The sequence below is a fragment of the Rattus norvegicus genome, chromosome 9 (genome assembly GCF_036323735.1).
Source record: "Rattus norvegicus strain BN/NHsdMcwi chromosome 9, GRCr8, whole genome shotgun sequence".
Lineage (NCBI taxonomy): Eukaryota > Metazoa > Chordata > Mammalia > Rodentia > Muridae > Rattus > Rattus norvegicus.
In genome coordinates, this window is record NC_086027.1 from 71,285,229 (window position 1) to 71,302,471 (window position 17,243).

A 17,243-nucleotide genomic window follows, 5' to 3' on the forward strand; every position below is an offset into this window, starting at 1 on the left:
TGGTGCCTTGTCCCCCAGAGTCTATGATCTCCCTATCCACAGGTTCCTTGCAGTACTAGGCATGAGTTCCTTCCCAAGAACCAGCCTGAAACCTGATCAGAGTACTGTTAGTTAACTCCACAACAAGCAGGCCACTATTAACAGCAATCAACATTTCTTGCAAAGCATTCATCACCATAACTTCCTGGACTCACAGCAAGAAGAGGCCCTTGGTGACTTTTCTCCTCCAGCTGATTCTCCTTGTCCTGTGAACAAAGTGTGTGGTGCCTTCAGCCACACACCCCCACCACAGTCTATCCACCTCATTCTTTAGACACAGCCTCTTGCTGAACCTAGAAACTGCTGATTAGGCTAAGCCAGCTGGCCAATGGGCTCCAGAATCCCGCTGGTCTCCAGCTCCTCGGCATTAAGGTTTTATAGATGTAAGTGGCTCCACCAGACTATACAAGAAAACTAGGATCCAAACTCAGGTCTTCATCTTGTAGAGCAAACATTTTATCCACAAAGCTATGTATCCAGTTTTCCAAAATCCACTTTTTCAAAAACGTCTTATTTAGTTTCCCTTTGATTACATCAATCCTAGTCCAGACTAGTCAACTACAAAAGAAATCAAACGACAAGCATGGTTTACAGCACAAACACCAGAAGCCTTTCGGCAAAGCAGTTCAGTGAAAACAGACCTGTGCAGAAGTGTCTTCGAGTCTAGAGGCTCATTAAGCAATTCTGAATGTGGTCTCCAGTGTCGTCATGCTCTACCTTCTGTATGCTTCTATGTGTTTTAAGTTTCTGAGTGAGCGGAGACACTTCCGTATCCCCAGGTGAGATGTCTCTATAGGGGAGAAAGCATATGCACTTTGAAAAATGTATTGTCAGCAGTTCCTGATCATGGACTGAAAAATCATTTGTCAGGTAGAGTGCTGTTAGAGTTGACAAAGTTTATCTGATCTGTGTTCTTGACTATTTGGTAGTTGTAGGATTGTTTTGTCACTCTAATAAGACAACTACTACCTAAACACCTTTGGGGGATCGCCATAGTCACCGTTTCATTTATTGGCCAGTTTTTATCATGTGATCACTTGATCACTGCTATTACTTTCCATGTAAATGTGGTCCTTAAATAATACACAATTAAAAAACAAACAAACAAAAATCCTTCCATTCATAAATGAGCTTTAGGCACTCTGCTAAACAAACACAAAACAAAAAGCAAAACAAAACAAAAATAAGGAAAACAGTCAGGTTATGACATTCTAGATCATATATTTGAGATATAATTGTCAAAAGAGTTTCTGGCTCTCCCCACCCCTCAAATAACAAAGGGCTTTGTGGAGGAGTGTTTGGCCTGTTACACAGTGAGCAGATAGATAGGGGAGTTCCCTCCACACATTACAGCATCCTTCTACAGAGCTGTAAAGAAGGCTCTATTGTGTCTAGCACTCCTCCCAGTCTGTGCTTATAGATGTTCTATGTTCCTCTTTGGATTGCTTTCCAGTTTTTATCTGTTCCCATTCTTCGATATTATTTTTCATTCCCAACTAAATTGTTAAACTCCAGTTACACGGAAAATCTCGCCATGGGAAAACTTAAATTTACTTACATCGCATCTAGTTCTGGCAGCAACCGTGATATATAATGTAATGTTTCAAGGTTTCTCGTCATAATTTAAACAGCCTTGACTTTCACTAAGATTAAGCAACCTACTAGGATAATCCATTTCACAATTTTGTATTTCGGTATTATCATAGAGCTAATCAGTTCATAGTAATTACTCCCGCCTAATTCCCAGGAATTCTAAAAGGTTGTATCATATAATATTCTACCATGGAATGTGCCTCTGATAACCACGAGAAAACCTATCCAAGTGGGAATGGCGTCCTCCAGCCCCGCCTTCCTAAGCCACTGATCTCTGTCCAACTGCACTGCATTTGGGATAGCTGTGTCCCCAAGGACACGGGGGAAGCCGTGCAGCTGACCCAGCAATGGGCCTTCTCTTTATTTTGTTTTTGCTCGAGGAAGCAGCCGTAACAAATTGAACAGGTGTTCCTGGAAAAATAATTCTGGAAAGAATCCAGGGGTTGAGGGGACAGGGATACAATTTAATTAATGGTTCAATGAAATGTGTACCGCTCCAGACACTGTGTCTCTGATAGCTTCTGCCACACTGTAAAATTTGGAAAATTAACTGGAATTTCATCGAATGTCATTTTGTTCTGCTGTAGTGAAATAATTCAATCTGAAACATCTCTTAAAAATAATAAATTTATAGAGGACAGTTTGAATTTGAACATCATTTCACCCTCTCAGAAATATATGAAAGCCAGCGTTAATCTCTTACCACTGAGGAAAAGAAAACCTTTGTGGTGTCAGAGCCGCCAGCTCAGAACTTGGTGAAATAGATCAGATGTAATATTTTTGAAGCAAGATCTGAACATATAAATCTGTGAGTTTATTAGTTTTATTAGCAGTATATTCAAGAAAAAAGTTATTTTATAGGTTTTAGATAGGATCAGAGGTGGTTGGGTCTTTGAGTTGTAACCGTTTGCCTTGGGACATGTGGTCTATGGAATTAGGCAGAAGACACCTCAGATTCATTTAATTAACATTTGCTAACTGGCTTTAACCAGCTCCCCCAAATGGTTCACATGTAATTTAAATTCAAGAGGTGTTGGTTTGGTTCGATGAAAAGTTAATTTTACTCAATGGTATGGCATGGCTTCCAAGAAAGTGTGAGTGAGCTCACAATCAGAAGGGTCCTGAGGGAGGTAACAGTTTACCCTTGTGCTCGGCTCTGAGCAGGCCACGCACCAGTTAACTTGAAGAATGCATATCCTAGCCACTGCACAACACTTCATAAGGTAGCTCCACCGGATGTTACAGGAGCAATAATTGAAGAAACGGGTGCCATCTGACCCGGAGAACGAAAGCAGCAAACTCTGATAACCAGGTCCAGAGGACTGCTGCTTGGAGGTCAGCAGGGAAGACTTCCACTGATAAGCAGATGTGTCTTCTGAATGTGAAGCTGAACTCAGAAACAAATGCATGTGTCTTGAAATGAATTTCCCTTTGACTCCAAGTTGACAGTATCCTTGGAGGTCTTCAAGTAGAGACCGAGAAGCTATTGACTACAGAGCTCCCTGTTCTGTGCTCTCCAAACACCCTGTGATACTTTTGAAACTTATCACAATCCTGTTGTGTTTTTATCACCCCCAAATTAAAAAAATTATTCTTTGTCCCATCTGTGAAAGGGGCCGTGTCTGCTTGACTCACTGCTTATCACCCCCCTGGCCCACCCCCAGCACAGGATCACAGAAAATGTTTTTGATACAGATACAAGAAGACTAAGCAGGGGGAAGCGAAACCACATATTTATTAGTATGTTCAGATAAATTTTACCAACTGTCTTAAGCAATGTTGTAGGCATTAGGAAGGTGTGGGCACATAAAACTAATTATTGTTCCAGCTTTGAGCCTAACAGTTTCCAAGAACTACTAAGTAGGTCAGACATGAAAAGAATAGAAACCCAACCATTGTTACTGGAATAATGCATCCTTAAAGAACTGAATGCCTTTAAAACCTCTCCAAGACTAGCCAGACCAATGTGAAACATTTTGAACTTGAAATGAAATAAAGACCTCACTTCTTTATCGTAAAACCACCTTGGGTCTGAAGTTAAATCTCTTCAGGTGTGATAAATCTGGTGGGAAACTTAGACCAATTACCAAGACTCCAGAGACTAGAAGACCCCAGATAGGGGCAATATGAGAAGGGCAAGGTATACAGCTGTATTATCAAAGAATTTCTGAGACTCTACTCTGATCTGATTGTTAGTATCTTATTTTTCTGATTACTTTTGATTATAGCAAGGTTTTACTACTACTAAGAAGATTTCTGCATGCAATATCAAAACTATTTTTGATCTAAAAAAAGTACCTGAAATGCATCGTTCTGACTGAGTCACCATGTTCTTTGAACCTCATCCCATCCTTGCAACAACTTTTCCCTCTTATTGCTATGCATTTTTATTTTATAATACAAGTTGGTGGGAAAAAGAAAGAAAGAAGAAGAAAAAAAACCCAGGCTTCATTTTATAGAAAATTGCTTCCCCAATCTTTTCTGGAATCTCTTTTGTCTGTTACCCAGGCAATATCTATATTATTACTTTGTCCTCAAAAGCTTTTACCAATTTGCCAACACAAGATGACTAAATCTCTTTTCTTTTATCTGGTTTTTCATTAGGAGGGAAACTCCCCAAATTCATTTCTCTCAGGTTTTTTTTTCCTCACTGCTAATCCCAGTGCGTCTCAAGTATGTTTATAAATACCCTCATTATGAGGAAGGGCATTCAGTTTTTGTTATTGCTTCAATTTCTAATGAAAGCTATGCCAAATGGCCGAGCACCCATCCCCCACAGGAAAGCCTGCCCATGGAATGTGGAGTATCTTCTAATTGCCCTCAATGAATCAGCTTCGTGCTTGGTCTTATCTCTGGCACCTTCCCCAGCTTTCTGCTGATAGCCACTAACGTGCAGACCAAGCATGAAGGGATAAAGACGATGTGACTCTCAAAAGGCCAGCCGAAGAGTGAAGTTTGTGAGCTGTTTCGATCCTTTCCTTTCATGGTCCTGACATGATTTATCTTAACCAATTTGCCTTCAGACACGGTTTGCTCTCTTTACTTCAAACATGTAACTCTGGATCCGTCAGGGCCACTTGGACTCTTTCGATTGTTTCTCCTGCCTTTACACATAGGTCCTGTGTCAAAGCATCTTGTATTAATCAGCCCTCGGTGGTAACTTTAAGCAAGCGATATAAGCACTTTCTCTGGCCATCTGTAAAATTAAGTAGTAACTACAAAGCAGCGGACACATTCCTTACAAAAGCACGGGCCAGCCACCCTGGCCTGGCTCGCAGCTGTGGCGAACAGCATGCTTGTGTCTGTCTCCTGACCGCGTGTTTTCTTTTCTGTCCTTCTGCTCCCCTCTTCCCTACCACCCCCAATATCTTCCCTTCTCTTCTTAAACAGCTCCCCTCTACCCTTACCCCCAGGCCTGACCCTACTCCTCACACCTGCTCTGGCCTCATATAATACAGGGTGTTTTAATATACCATCTACGTGGAAGAAAACGGAAGTTGGAATTGCCAACTATGAACTCATTCTTTTCAGTGGGGGATGAAGCTGAGCCCACAGCAAGGAGGCTGTTTTCTTTGTGGTAGCCTCAGAGTGGTTGGGGGTTAGGGAAATAACGTTTAAGAAACAAAAGCTTCTAGCAGATATATGTTTGATCTTTGAGTGGTGTTGCTGCTGGGCCTTATACATTTTTAACATGAGATACTAAGAAATCCAAACATTGGAAGTGGGAAATGCTTGTTGGTTTTCATTTTGCTTATTTTTTTATTATATTTTATTTATTTATTTATTTATTTTGTGTGGCTGGGGGAGAGTTGCTCATTACCACGATGTGCATGAAGGGGCCAGAGGAGTCACCCTGAGGGGGCCTATGGATCCTGGGCATCAAACTCAGATGGCCAAGCCTGCCAGCAGAAACCTTGACTAGCTAAGCAATCTTGCTAACCCTGAGCCATCTTGCCAGCCCTAGGTTTGTTTTGGACTGCACACAAAAAAGGACATAGAGACCAAAAATTATTGACCTGACAAAAGAATGTCTACTATGGGCATTCTGAAGTGAAGAGAGAGAAGTGGGCATGACACCCGGGAGAATGACTAGTTAGTGGAATGACTTAGTCCTCCTGCCCTGTACCCACCCACTGAAATTACACATTTATTTAATGTAAATTTTATAGGACTCAGTAACGTTAGAAATGTAGAAGCCATAGACATTTAATACTGTTTGGTCAAAGGTAGATGGTCATAGGGAAGAATGCATAAGGAAGGCATTTGGATGGAGGGCAATAGATGGGAGAATGCAAGGCATGTCTAGATTCTTTTGTGTCCCTGTGTCTTCAGTGAAAGCATCCCCTCACTTTAGGGACACAGTGAACATCTCTTATGACCTACCACAACAAAAGGGCAGCAATTTCCTGTATGTCTTACTTTAGGAGAGAGAGGCGAGAGAAGGTTAGAGACCACAGAGGCCTTCTTGCTTCCGGCATTTTCTTGGGTAACAACTTGGATTATATTTTGGATTATAGTCCTCAGATTTTACTAAGTGAATATTTTAGATGAGTGGTCTGTCTCTCTGTATGTCTGCCTGACAGAAAAGGGCATCAGATCCCATTATAAATCATTATGAGACACCATGTGGTTGCTGGTGATTGAATTGAGGACCTCTAGGAGAGCCATCAGTGCTCTAAACTACTGAACCATCTCTCTAGCCTCCCAACTGAAAATATTTCTGAATGAAGTTAGAACCCCACTTACTTCTATGTACCTAGGGTTTCCATCTCTGTCTCTCTGTCTCCATTTCTCTCTCCTTCCCTCCCTCCCCATCACACCCTTCTTCTCTTTTCCTGCCTTCCCTACCTCCCTTCTTCCCTCCCTTCATTCTCATGAGCTGAGAGAAATCTAGCCAGAAAAGCTCATGAGCAAAATAGAAATTGGGGGCTGAATTGAAACAGGGGATCAGTGAAAACACAGGATCCCTCAGAATACTTCCTGGGAGAAATTCTTCCCTGGAGAAGATGAGCAATCAGAGAAGTGGGCAAAGCACATTAATAGTGGGAGCTGACCTAATGTTATACACGGACGCAACCCATTTGATGATAGTGAAGCCCACTTGCCAACAGGAGCCACCCATGCAGGTTAAAACGTCTAATGAGCCTCCTAGGAACACATGTTTGTAAATTAAAGAGTAGTTAGAGATGGCTAGATGTGTGAGGAAATCTCACATGAAATAAAAGTTAACTAAAAGTAGATACATTGAGGAAAGGAAGTCTATGGCTATAGCTCATACAGAGTCCCTGCTTAGGTCTGGGTTCAATATCCAGCACTGCAAAATAACAGTATTAATAATTACAGTGTTATCAGAAAGAAATTTTATCTTTGAAACAAGAACTACTGTCTATAACAAAAAAATCAATAAAAAGATTAATAGGTCTAGAAATAGATTGTTGAAAACAGGAGAAATGGGGGAAAGGTGAACAATGGAATGGTAGAGACATGTCAAGGTCCTTAGGAGATATTCACAAGATGGCTGACCTCCGGTAGTGTCAGAGAGCAAAAAGAGGAATAAAATGTGCCCAGCACAGTGAAGAGGAAGTCTTAAATAATTTCTAAGCATCAAGGATGGAGGAAAGATTCTAAAATTGCTTTAGAAGAAAAGATAAATGATGGATCACATTAAAAGCCTCAAGAATACACATGGCGTTAGAACTCTCTAGTATTGGAAATTAGAAGCCAGCGGTGGGGTCCAACTCTGTGGGAACAGTTTTCACCTTAGAATCATTTGACATAGAAGGTTGTCTAGACACAAAGAATCAAAATTTCTTTTACAGGGATAGGAGCAGGAAGGGATGGGATTAAAAGATGTCAGAGGCAGCAAGGGTCCACCCGAAAGATGCAAAGGCAGAAATTCACCATGTATACCCCCAGGGAGGGAGCAGAAGCCTGGCGGCTGAAGGGCAAAGCATCAAAGCAAGCTTCCCTAGGAACATCACACAGGGGCAGAATATTAGGAAGGACAGCACCAGAACAAGCGGCCCTACGAGCATCTGGATTGAGTGGCAATAGTGGAAAGTGTCCAAGAAGAATGAGTCTGCAGATATGAAAATGATACAAACTTTATGTCTCAGTTAGGGTTTACATTGCTGTGTAACACTATGACCAAAAGCAGCTTGGTGAGAGAAGGGCTAAGTCTGTCATCCAAGGAAATCAGGGCAGGAACCCAGAGGCAGGACCTGACTGATGCACCCAAGACCACCAACTCGAGTGGCACTTCTCACAGGGGGCTGTGCCCTCACATAAAATCACCAATCAAGAAAATCTCTCACAGGCTTGCCTGCAGGTGACTCTGGGAGAGGCATTATCTCCACTGAGGTTCCCTCTTCCCAAATGACTCTAGCTTAAGGCAAGCTGACTTTAAAAACTAGCCAGCACACTATACTGGGATACACTGGACCCCCCCCTCTCTCTGTGTGTGTGTGTGTGTGTGTGTGTGTGTCTGTCTGTCTGTCTGTCTGTCTGTCTGTATCTCTGTCTCTGCCTGCAGTGGTCATACACCAATGGTTACACTGTACTACCTAATATTATCATTAAAATGTTCCTTTTCTAGAGGTATTATGGAACAGTTTCAACACTGCTTCCTCAGGGAGCGGGCCTTAGAAAAGGATAGAGACGTATTGCCTTTAGAAAATTTTAACTTTTAAATTATGAGTTAATGGTGTGTTATTTTGATGAAGTAATTCTGTTTCGAAATATTGTCTTAAATCTTATATTCAAACACCTAAATGCAGACTCCTGGGTTTTACGGAGAACCAGATGCCTTGCTTCTTTGGAGATCTATTCTATCTAATGATATGGCTAGACCAGCACGTGTTCCTTCTGGCCTTCACAGTCTCTACCTTGCCCCTTGCCTCCTCTGTAGCTAAGGCATTGTGATCAGTCATTTGACTTGTTACAGAGTTAAGAAAGAGGATGCTAAGTCTGTGTTCCTCCCTTTCTCAAGAGCAGAACAAGTAAAATAGAACACGTTGACTTTGCTCCCCAGCTGTTCTAAGCTCCCTTGTTATCTACTAGGATGTTTGCATTTTCCTCCGGAGAACAAACTGTAAGTCTTGCAGTCTGTTTGGTACATAGGCCGCCTTCTTGTGATGTCTTTGTGTAGGGTGTTTTATAATTGACTGGACTGCAGCTACTACTTCTCCAGATGACGGTCCCTGACTATATGCTCACACTCTTGGTCTTCTCCATACATCCTGTCTCTGTGCATCATAAGGACTGTCCGCTGACTACTTCACCACCCTCACGCCCTTCAGCATACAGGCCTGGCCTGCTTCCTTGTAAATAAACCATCATTGCGGTGGCTCACACTCAGCCACTGGCCTGCGATGACTCCTGTGTGTTTTTCTACTGTGGCCAAACATAGTGAATAAATTTCCATCATGTATTTATGCATGTGGGTTTTCTTCAACACATTTGCTTCTACTTACTTTCATTAAATTTCATAATCCTTATTCAAAAACATTTCCCCCAGTAGGTCAAAGTAGGTTTTAAATTTCCCACTGCTGGCAAAGGTACTGGTTACCCGTCTGACCTGTCATAATTATCACACTTTACAATGTTGCTATGTTGTGCTTCAAAATACTGGTTGAAATTATATAGACTCAGAATGGCTCTCCAGTAAGTGCCCTAAGATTAGCAGTGAGCTATCGAAAAGGACAGTTTAAAACACATACAAGCCTCAAGTAAAATCCCTAAAGTTAAGTAGTCATCACCCTGAATTAAGTATAATGTGTAAATTATTAAGTAAACAAGCGTGAACCAACCTGTATCAGAACACTCAGGACAGGGAGAGCACTGTTTGTTACTGCACTGCTCCAGAACTCTGGACATCTGGAAGAAGACACAGTGTAATTTAGAGAGGACCAGAGTCAAAAAGGAAAGTGGGTCAGGGATAAGATAACCCTAAGGCTCTTTTCCTTGGCCCTCTTCATACACATAGCACAGAAGTAGTACCTCGAGGAAGATGGTTTTATCAGATTCCCACTAAGCTGAGAAACAAGCTAACGGTTTTACATTTCACTTAATATCCTAGCCAACATAATACTACTTAAGGTACTTGTCACTATCTTCTTATATAAAATAATGCCCACTCCCCAGCCTGGTGCTAATTTGTACAGTGTTATGTTTCAGAGAAAAGGTTGGTTCCAGAGGTGGGAATGTGAGATGGGACATCAGTATTTGCCTCCCATGGGGAACAGCAACTGAGACAACGTAGAAAAAGCAAGGTCTGCTGATGAAGAGGCAGGTTGGAGAAAGTAGGATTAACCTGAGAGAGTCTTCTACCACAAGACAAAGCTACAAAGTCTTGACTGGCACAAAAGGAACTCCAGGGCAAAGCTGTAGCCTCAGGAACCCATTCTGAGCAGAAATAAAACCACCAGACACTGACCAGAGGATCAGTCTTAAGAGAGCAACCTAGCATCAAGAGCCGAGGGCTTAGGGCAGTGAGAGCTGGGGTCAGTCATGTCTGCACTCTTTAAAAGTGAGCGGCAACCCATTGCATGGAATAGAAACACAGCTATGCACTTGCCTGCCTCTGCCTCAACCATCCTCCTTTGATGCAGGAGTGATGGTTTGGCTACCTTCTCTTCCTATCTTCCAAGTCTCATGAATATATGAAAAAGTCACTCTGCTATGTCAGAAGCTCTCAGTACTTCAGATAGCTCTCACATGCTGATGGAAGAAATAAGACCAAATGTGGAGGACAGCATGAGTAGACAAGAATTGGTGACACCACCAGAAGGTGGCCCCAGCACTGGGAACCAGAGACAGGCAGATCTCTAGGAGTTAGAGGACAGCCTCTTTGTCTACAGTTCCAGGAGTGAGTTCCAGGACAGTTGAAGGTACACAGAGAAACCAACTCGCAACATACAAAAAAAAAAAAAAAAAAAAAAACAAGCAAAATGGAAAAAAAAAAACAAAAAAATAAAGAAATGAAGGAAGGAAGGAAAGAAGAAAGAAAGGAGGGAAGGGAAAGAATTGGTGACCTTACTTAGGAAAGAACACTAGACTGAAGACAAAGAGCCACATGGGCCAGGATTGCCTAAAACATGGCTTTCCAATTCATGAAAATGATGATATTTTCCTGACTCAAAATGATTAGCTTCTAGACCTTTGAAAATAATGGGAAGGATAGACTGAGAGCCCCAGTCCTCCTGAATAACCATTGGCTTTGAGAAACATACATGCTAATGTTTAGTTCCCTGACACTGAGTCTTGCCCTTCACTACTGTCCATTAACTGATGAACTCAAACAGTTAGGGAGACTCTTCTTTTAGACAGGGTTAGACACAAAACAGTGAAAAGCAAACAATGATGGTAATAGACATTCTATGTGATTGATGACTTCAAAGGACTTGTTGAATTCTGGGAAATCAAAGCAAATTGAAAAGGGGGAGTTCAGGTAAAATAGGGGAAAATGCATATGGGATAGAGGTAATCTTAGAATAGACATTGTGCATATATTGGCCCATTACCCACTGCATTGAGGATCATAATGTGTTTATTACGACATTCACCAAATGATAGCTATCCCTGTACTGCTGGCCTCTGCATTCTTTGCTAATAATGATGGCTGGAGCTGGGGGCAGAAACATAGAATAACATATTGGAAAAAATCTACAGAAAATAAGAGATGAAATGGTACTCTCTTTAGCTTGGTTTCTTCTTTTACACTGTTACATTAGCTGTTTATTTAGAGAATGTGAAAAACATTGCATATGTCATGTATGTAAGAACACATTACATAAATCTTACAAGGAGAATTTAGAAAATGTGAAGGGGAAGCCAGTCTGGCCTGAACTGCCTTCCTATGTTCTAAACATCTATAGGTCTTACATAGGCAGATGACAGATAGCATCTAATTTATTTTCTGTTGTTAATCTATTTTTTTCAAATCATAACATGTAAAGAAACCCATATATCTACATGACCCAACTTTCACTTCAAGATAGGATTTTTAAAACCTAAACTTAAGAGTTTTTTTTTTAAATTTGAGTATTAATTATTCATTTTTATTTAAGAATTTCTTCATTAGCATTTTCCAGAGATAAGAATTGAAGGTATAATTAACCTTTGAAATGAAAACTGAGGTTTAATTAAGACTAGATAGCACTTCAATGCCTGACATCTCCCCGATCATAGAATAAAATATTTTGAAAGATAGGTTTTGGCCCCAAAGGAGGAAAATGGGTCTCTCTCTCTCTCTCTCTCTCTCTCTCTCTCTCTCTCTCTCTCTCTCTCTCTCTCTCTCATTGTATTCCTTGGGATTTCGTTTGATTAAGTCACCTGATGGCATATCGACCTCTTTGAATTCAGTTTCTCAAACTATGAGCACAAACAGCTACTCCAAAAGTACTCAGGCCAACACAGCAGCAAAGGGTCTTGACTGACATAATGTCTCTAGTCTGATGGCTCAGCTGGCCCTCCTTAGCTCTACGCCAACAACTGGAGATTTTTTTGGTTGGCACAGTAGTCCTTGTGTGCTGCTGTTACATCAGAAAGACCTGTGGCTCCACATTGGCTCATGCAGATTTGGATGTGAGCTGAGGGCACATCACAGGCAAACATGTGTTGAGCATTATTCTGGGAGTGTCGACTTTGAAGGGCCTCCCAGGTATATAGAGAATTTGGTATGATGAGGAGATGAATTCAATTCAGGGTCCTCAATCTTATTGCCAATCTTTTTCAATAAGAAACCATCTCCTTGGTTTGCACATCTGTGTTTGATAATGGGAGAGAATGTCTTTGATTAGACTTTCAGAGTAATCACTCAAAGGCAACTTTCTCCTCGGCTTCGCTGCATCTCATAAAGTTAGATTTTGCACATTAGTGATGCACTTGATTGCGCTGAAATAATATTGGCTTTATGAGAGAGTATAATCTTGTTCAAAATATAACTCCCTCTTCCTCCCCAAAGTGCTGCTATTTTTGTGCCAGGTTCCCCTCCACCACGATGTTTATGAGCATTTCCCAAAATACTATTTTCTTTGCCTTTATTGTCTTTTTATAACCTTTAATCATGGTTTTAAAAAAATGGTACCTTAATAGCCAGAGGCAAAAATCACAAGTGGTCTTCTCTAAATCTATTTTTTTTTTTTGTAACCCTAACAGCTTTGAACAGAAAATGGTTTTGAGATTTTCCCCTACAATACTTGCCTGGGTAGCTGGAGCGATGGCTCAGCAGTTCACAACACTAGCTGCTCTTGTAGAGAAGCCAGGCTTAAATCCGAACACCCATACGACGGCTCACAACTGTCTGTAACTCCAGTCCTAGGGAGCCAATGCCCTCGTCTGGACTCCCCAGGCACCAGGCCTGTACATGGTACACAGTTACATTCGAGCAAAACATCCATGCACATAGAATAAGATATAAAAGGCTAAAAAACCTTCAGTTTTCCACAATAGTTTTTAACATTTCTAAGAATGAAGATCTCTGACCTCATGTGGAAAGATACACAGTGTCCATGTCTCTGTTTAATTTCTGTCTAGCATGTAGGAAATTTCTCTCTCATTTAGAAAACTGTACTCTTGATCTTTCTCTTTTTCTCATTATTTATTTACATGGTCATGTATGCCAAAAAAAAAAAAAAGCATTTTGCCTCATTTGGCACTTAGTACTGTTTTTTAAATTTTACAATTTATAAATTAAATTCATGCTAAGAACAACTTTCCTAAAATTCGTAGTCTTGATTCCGTCTTCAGGGTTTTCTCTTCAAATTGAAAAAAAAAATGTTTCTGGTTTACCTGTTTTTCAAATGGTGACTGTATCCTGGGATATTTTTAAATGCACTGTCGGCATGACAACTGCTGGTGAGACAGTGATTATTAAATTAAATCATTGTTCCCTCTCTTTGTTTTCCACCCCACTTATGATATAAAAGTAATCATATACCTATGGCACCCATGGTTTTAATGATGTCATCCCTCTGGCTATGGTATCCGTTATCTTGTTTCCTTGTCCATCAGTGTAAATAAATTGAACTTAGACCACGTCCTTTGGGAAGAAATGGGGCATGTTCAGAAACCTGCAAAGGGAGGCTAAGTGCTGGGAGCGTCACCATCTGTGCCTGGTGCTTAGTGCCTAGCTAGTATCCTGTGCAGTTTGAACTGCATAGTGACAGAAAGGAACAAAAAACTACAGCAGACACTGGGAGCTTTCAAGAAATGAGAACCCATGTTCTCTGCCATCTCTGGAAATAACAACCAAAAGGCCACTGAAAATAGGATGGTGCTTACACAGTCCTGGGAAGAGTGCCGTGGCGGGGCAAGAATGACACAAGGGAGGGTGGGCATGACCAATTCATGTTGTGTGCATGGATGGAAATCCCATATTGCACCCATTAATATGTACAATTAACATGCATTAACTTCAACAGTCCAGAAAAAAACAAAGAATGGAGAACGCAGCTGACCAAATAATGAAGGCTCCCCAGAAGGGATTTCTGAGATTCTCTGTGCAGTAGCTACACACCAGGAGCTCCAACTCAAGAGCAAGTGGAAGGGGGCAGGGAGATCAGTCCCTTTTCAGTGATGCATTCTGGTTCTTTCTCTGAATTTAGAACTCAGGGTTGCTCAGTGTGGAAGCTGGGTTGCTGGCCTCTCTCAAGGTCATCAAACTAAGTGAAATGTACGCAGAAACAAAAGAACTGGTTCGTTTCTTTAAAAGAGCAGAGCCTTCCCTTCAAGGGCATGATGGCTTCTGCTGCTGTGTTTGTTTATATAGCAGCCCAAAGTCTTCCTGTCAAACTGCCTGCCTCCCAGGTGTGCATCTATTGCTGAGGTGAAGAAACACAACCAAAGCCAACTGTTTAAAAGAAAACCACTCTTTATGGAGTAGCGGGCTCTTTCATAGCCTGAAATAGATGTAGAGGACATGGGGATGAATAGTCCTGCAGCTGACGGAATCTGTTCGCTTTGCTCTCGGTACAGATATCCACGAGAGCCTGGGATCTCAAGTGTACATAAAGACGGCTAGGTAATTGAGCTCCATGCTTTTTGTAGGGTCGGCATATTATAGGTTTCCCGCATAATGATAACAGAGTCTTACATCAAGTGGAGGAGGAGTGTATATTTAAACCATGTGTGAAGGAAGAAAAGAAGAAATAGGAGAGCTTTTCTTTGTGGTGTACGGTTATAGATTGTCTTTTGTGGATGGATATTTATTTCAGATTTTTGTGGTTTTTCGTGTCCTGAATTCTAGGGGCGCTTGTAAATTGGTTTCAGATGGTTGCTGGTAAACCTGAAGGACTCAATTTTTAAGGTAATTAACTTCACAGTTCTAGGAGAGATCCATGCCAGCCACAGTATGAAGTAACTTTTTATTTAGTTATCTGGAGATTATTAGATTGGCAGATACTTGTAGGTAAGCAGAATGTTGGCTTTGATTTGCCTCTGTAGCTCCTTCAGTTAAATATTTCACAAGAACATAAGAGTAACCATTTCAGATCAGATACACAGGTAATATTTAGCCTCTGTTATGGTGCCAAGTACATATCAAATTCTTGTGATGTAAAGTGTCAAGGAGCACATGATTCCCCACAGTCTGGGGTTTTCCTATCCCCCTTCACACCTCAGGCATGCTTCTTGACTCTGTAGCCGTGAGCCACCATCCCCTTTCCTTTCCAGCCTCTGACTAGTTCCCACAGCTGCTGGTTCTGTTTGGTTTTATTGTTATCATGAAAACCAGTGCATGTTTCGTCATCAAATTGAAAGAACACCATTCTAGTAACATGCACAGCACTGGTTATAAAACACAAAGGAAGAAATCAGTTTTCATCTTTCTATTTTCCAAAGTCTCCTAAAACACACTGAGGCAAACATCACAATAAACTCTGCTTTCCTACTTTAAAAAAAAAATCTAATGTGATTTGGCTGGATTAATGTTCTTTGGGGATTTACCTACAGATGTCCTTGATTCCTTATTTTGTCCAGCCTGGGCTACCACTTGGCCGTGACGTGTTCTACAAATTGACTATCAGGGAGAGAACATAAAGCATCAGAGGAAGAAATGCAAAGAGAAAAATACAAATGTATCCCTGGACAAATGCAAGGTTTATTATAGTTTACCCAGAAAGCCTTCCTTGAAGATACCCCCGATCCTCGTCCTACACTGGGCACGCTGCCCACCTTTCTGCTCTTATAATCCATGAGCAGTCTTGTGGAATAAGATCTCATGGGACACTGTCATATTCTATCTATTTGGCATCCATGGCCCCTAAGTTGAACTTGGTGTATGGAGATTGGGTCTCTAATCCACTAACAGAAAGAACACATTATGGGATGTTCTGGGTATCTGATAACTTTCTCAAAGAAATGGCCTATCTTTGTAAGTCAAGAGCACAAGGTTGCTACCTGATGCAGATCAGGAACCCTTTTTGCCAAAGAAGGGAGCTAAAAACGATGTCAGACTTGTTAAATGCTATGATGGAAATTTGTGTTGTGTGGATAAGACTAGTGCCTGCCTGGAGAGATGTATTTACCTATCATCAAACAAGCTGGCATTAAAATCAAATGACTGACTTATAGCTTGATGTTCTTTTCACTCCCAATTGGTAGCTTCTCATAGCATGCTAGTATTTCAGAAACAAAACACATAACCAAAAGTACCAAAATAGCATCTTACATGCATAAAGAACTTTAGAGGATGCTAAACTCTATAATAAACACCATCTCATTTACTTTCAATGTTATCTCAACAAGGCTATAAAGGGAAAATAGAGTTCTTCTTGAACAGGCCAGGAAGCTGGGCTTCTGGGGAGCTAAGTGGTTAGTCCTTTTAGAATTTACTTCTTCATGAAGGTTCTTTCTCTTTCAAGCTGCCTTATGGTGCTACGAGAGGAAATGATGTCTCCAAAGAGGTACATTCCAGGGACTACAGAGATTTCTCACCCAAAAAATAGCATCACTGGGCAATGGGTAGTTGCTAAATGGAGCTTGTCCTACACTTCACTGGCAAGTAATCGTAGGTCAAAACTTAGGAATTTTGGAATGAGCCATGGAAAGTGCTGCTTCAACAGTGAGACAACTACTCTGTAACAGTGTCAGGAAGAGCGTGTGTGATTCAAAGCCACCCGAGAGTTTGATGAGTGGGCATGTCTCTCTTTCTTTCTAAGTCACCAGAAATTCAGATTAGCATGTGATGACCAGTGGGGGTTCTAGGCAAGCCCTGGCTATCTATTCTTGCCCAGTGCCCAAGAGTCACTTCCCTTCTGTCCTCTTATAAAGATTCCTTTACCAAGCTTTGTATATTGTGCCTTGGCTATATTTAAAGGTAGCTTAACTAATAATGATAATGATGATGATGATGATAATGACAATAAATAGAATTTCAGACTTATAAATATTTGCATTTTATACATTTGATGATAGGACAATCATAGGAAAACATTTATGAGATTAGTTTAAAGTTGACTTAAGTCCCTCATTGAGAAGCTCTGCTGGGTATACACAAAAGAACATCCGTCCTTCCACTAAGAGTAAACAAGCAATTTGAGGAGGTAGTTTCTCTTCCCCAGACTCAAACTATAAATATTATGTTTCTTCTCAGAGTAATAATTATATGGCTG

At 41.0% G+C, this 17,243-nt stretch overlaps 1 protein-coding gene and 1 long non-coding RNA gene across 4 annotated transcripts in view; one reads left to right on the forward strand and one right to left on the reverse strand.

The window, feature by feature from the left end:
- Pard3b (par-3 family cell polarity regulator beta) overlaps positions 1 to 17,243 on the forward strand; it is a 1,028,687-nt gene that overhangs the window by 752,871 nt on the left and 258,573 nt on the right.
- The window catches only part of LOC134480583 (uncharacterized), a 28,713-nt gene that overhangs the window by 3,056 nt on the left and 8,414 nt on the right, over positions 1 to 17,243 (reverse strand). Inside the window, exons 2-3 of the long non-coding RNA XR_010055006.1 lie at positions 9,441 to 9,507; positions 681 to 829 (exon numbers count right to left, since the gene is read on the reverse strand). This is a non-coding gene — a long non-coding RNA (uncharacterized LOC134480583). The remainder of the gene's footprint in view (positions 1 to 680; positions 830 to 9,440; positions 9,508 to 17,243) is intronic.